The sequence below is a fragment of the Sciurus vulgaris genome (genome assembly GCF_902686455.1).
Source record: "Sciurus vulgaris genome assembly, chromosome: 18".
In the NCBI taxonomy this organism is placed as follows: Eukaryota; Metazoa; Chordata; class Mammalia; order Rodentia; family Sciuridae; genus Sciurus; species Sciurus vulgaris.
In genome coordinates, this window is record NC_136479.1 from 34,417,261 (window position 1) to 34,421,422 (window position 4,162).

The window sequence follows — 4,162 nt, forward strand, 5'->3', positions numbered from 1 at the left end:
CAGCCTGGTAGGGCAGTGGCAGGGAAGTGTTCCCAGGAGACAGGGTGGGGAGCACTGCTGATGGCTTGGGAAGATGCTGCTGCCTCCACCCATTGCGCTAATCAGGGAGCTAATCAGCCCCGGGAGGAAGCCAGCAGCCAGAGGATGGGGCTGTGGTGATTTATGACCACACAGAAACAGCAGGACACTAATGTCCCTGGCTGGCCTGCTTATCTGCCAACTCAGCCAGAGAGGATGCATGGAAAAGGTCGTGACCTCTAGCACTGGAGAGGGGATGGAGGGTGCTCTTAGCAGGTTGGTCACCCCTGGGCACGGTTCCTCCTTTCCTGAGCAGAGGCCAGGGAGGTTCAGCCTTGTAGACCGGACAGGAAAGGACGCCTTTGCTACTGAGAGTCCAGAACATCTGCCCAGTTTTGAATTTGGGCTGTCAGTCGCTGGCACACAGCCTCCCTGTGCCTCAGCTGTTTTGTCTAAAAAACGGATGATTCTGGGCCTCTTGATTCGTGGATCTTGACCTTCTCCCAGGTCTGCAGGCATAGACCCCCCTCTCTGTTTCCACAGCTAAAGAAGGTTGATCGTTTCCATTTCAGAAGAACATGTTGAATCTAGAACTATGACTCATCACAGTTGGGTGGGGCACTTAGTGCTCTTTTAGTTTAATGTCTCATTTTGAAAGTGGGGAAATTGAGATCCCTAGGGAAGGCAGGCCTTGCACCCGGAGGTGGGAGCCTGGCAGATGCCTAAACACTAATTCTCCAACCCCCTTCTCCGGGTTCCCTGTGGCACTATGAGGCAGTGGAGGGTGAAACCAGGACATTAAGCCATTTGCTCCGTTTCACGTCCTCATGGCTCTGAAGCAGCCTTCTGAACACTTGGGCGGCTGGGCGGCTGTGGCTTTAAACCCAGAGCCTTCAAAGGTCAAAAGGAAAAGAAGGCGGGGCCCGCTCTCCCCTGCACCATTGGAGGGAAGCCTCAATATGGAGACTGCAGATATTCCTGTTTGACTCTGACACATTTTTCCTTTGCATCTGTTTTACTTTTCCCATATAGATTTGGCTTGAACTGTACCCAACCTTTCTTTCTTTCTTTCTTTTTTTTTTTCAAGCACAGCAGATTGGGTGGGTGGGAGGAACTGAAGTGGAGAGAGGTCAAGAGGCAGCCTGAAATGTGCCAGGCAGTGCCCAGCGTTCAGCATTTGGGGCCTGACTCATTGACCGGTTTAATCCAGATGTGGACAATCAGGTTGGTTGGAAGGGCTTGTTCCCCTGGACTTGTGATGCCCAGGCCAGCGCATTTCAGGTCTGGCCTGCAAGGAGGAAGAGAAAGGAAGAGGAACGACTTGGCCAAGTCTTCCGCAAGAGACAGAAGGAAGTGGGAGGGTTTATTCACCATCGGGATTGCATTCTGCTGGGTGGTGTGGTAAGGGAAGAGAGGCCAGGCCAGACCCTATGTTGGAGGAGGGGAAGAAGAGAGCTATTTCTGTCTCCCTCCCCACCAGGTCCATCTCCTGCACTTGCCAAAGCAGCCTGTCCAAAGCCCTTTCATTGATCCATTTCTCCGTTTCCTGGGTTCTATGTTCTTACTGCAGAACAGGTAACCTGCTAAGCACTGAGCAGTCAGTGGTGATGAAGATGGCAAAACATAAATCTGATCATTTTCTGTCGGTAAAAATATCTCACGGGCTTCCTGGTTGTTCAGAATAAAAATTTAATTCCTGGGCCGGGATGCAGCTCAGTGTTCGAGCACTTACTTTGTACAAGCAAGGCCCTGGATTTGATCCCCATCACTGCAAAACACACAAACCCCCCTAAATTCTTTAGCTTGCCATTCAGTGCTCCCGGTGTCCTAATCCCTGACTCCATCCCTATTTCCCTTACCCATCACCTGACAGCTTCTCAATAAACTTGTGCAGGAGGAACTTGCCTTTGAGTCTCTGTTGGTCTTACTCTCAAATTCTACAATTCAAGGGTTGGATTGGATATGTTGAATTGGGGAAGCTTTTCAGAACCTCTTTCTATCCAACCTGAAAGAAAAAAATTTTTTTTTGCGGGTGGTATAGAGGTTGAAACTACTCAGCTACATTCCCAGCCCTCTTTATTTTTTATTTTGAGACAGAGTCTGGCTAAGTTGCTTAGAGGCTTGGTAAATTGCTGAGGCTGGTTTTGAACTTGTGATCCTCCTTGCCTCAGCCTCCCAAGCCGCTAGGATAACAGGGCAGTGTCACTGTGCCCAGTTTACTTATTGCTTTTAAATATACTCTAGCTGGGAGAAGTGGTTCACTCCTGTAATCCAAGCTTCTCAGGTTTATTCCAAATTTGAATCCAGCTTGGGTAATTTTAGTGAAACCCTGTCTCAAAAAGATGTGGGGATGTAACTCAATAGCAGAGCGTTTGCCTAGTATATTTGAGGCCCTACTTTTAATCCCTGGTACTGCAAAACAAAAACAAGACCAATTCTACTTATTTAATTTTTAGTTACCAGGGATTGAACACGGGGTTGCTTAACCACTGAACCACAACCTCAGCACCTTTTTAATGTTTTTCTTTGAGACAGGGTCATACTAACTCAGTGAGATTGGTCTCAAACTTGCAATCCTCCTGCTTCAGCCTCCAGAGTCTCTGGGATTACAGGAATGTGACATGGCCCAGCGACATATTCTATATCTTTTTATTTTTATTTATTTATGTAGGTTGGAAATTAAACCCAGGACCTCAACTGAGCTAAGCATAAACTGTACCATTGAGCTGCACCCCACGCCCCCTTATTTATTTGTTTTTGGTATTGGGGCCCTGGGATTAAACCTTTACCAACGAGTTACATCCGCACCCAGGATTTTTTTTTTTTTTTTTTTTTTTTTGAGACAGGGTTTTGCAAAGTTGCTCAATTGTGGAGCCTGGCCTTGAATTTGCTATCCTCCTGCCTCAGCCTTCCAGCTTTCTGGGATTACAGGCATCACCACGCCTGGCCCCCATATATATTTTTATCTTGTCTATTTTCTTAGGTAGGAAGTTTTGCTTGTTTTGTTCACTGCTGTATTCCATCGCTTAGAACAGTGCTTGGAACATAGTGGGTGCTCAATAGAAATTGAATAGAAGTAAATAAAATAAGCTGTCAAAACTACTGGATGTGTGAGCTACGTGAAATGTCAAAGAGGGAAGCACATAAGCAAGACTATGTCAGTCTGACCTCAGTGTGTATGACTTGGGTGAGGAGAGAATGGTGGGAACCCACCCCCAGACACAACCCATGGAGTAGGCGATTGGTCACTGCACTGACCACTGAATTTGTCATTGAATCTTTAGTGTTCCACCATGGAGAGGAAGAAAGGGTCCTCCAGGGTCAGCTTGCAGACAGCTGCATCCTTTCTGGAAATTAACCAGTATGTCCTGCCGGTATCAATCCTTCCAATGATTTCACCTAGTCCCAAGACCTCATGCAGCTGTGGGGAACTGGAACTGTGTGTGTGGAGGGAAGGGGTGACAATTCTTCAGGATTTGGACCCTTAATTTGGCCATCCGACCGGCAGGCACCCCTCCGTATGATGGTGGATGAACAATCTGGAGCTACACTGGACGCTTCCTCTGCCCCGCCTTGCACCCCATGCCTGTTACTCTTATCTCCGAATCAGGGTCTGAGGCCCTTGCCCCCTCTCCCCGCAGCTGCCTGGAGGAGACGGGGCGGGGCCGTGAATCAGCACTCGCAAGGACCGAGGCAGCACGCATCCCCACCAGGGGTCCCCAGCGGCCGCGGGGTTAGAACCCCAGCCTTCTCCGCCGGCGCGCTACGCCCGCTGGGAGATGTAGTCTCGACCGCCCCTTTGTCCTTGGTCTCCGCAACGCGTCAGCCCTAGTGAGGAGGAACTACAACTCCCAAAGGCCCACGCGTCGGACGCCGGGCAGGGTGGTCACTGAGGGGGGAGGGGGAGAAGGGGTCCCTGGAACAGCTGGGACGAAGGAACCGGGTGAAGTGAAGAAAGGGAAGTGTTGGGGACCAGGGCAGAAGTGGGGGAACACCCAGAAGACGACGGCTAGCTGCGCCTGCTGAGGGAGCAGAAGGCTGAGCCGAGCGAGGACCCGGGTGGGGCCTGGGCGGGGCGCGCGGGTGGGTGGGCGGAGTCTCCTGCGTCACGCGGCGTGGGCGGGGCCGCAGGGGGTTGTCCGCC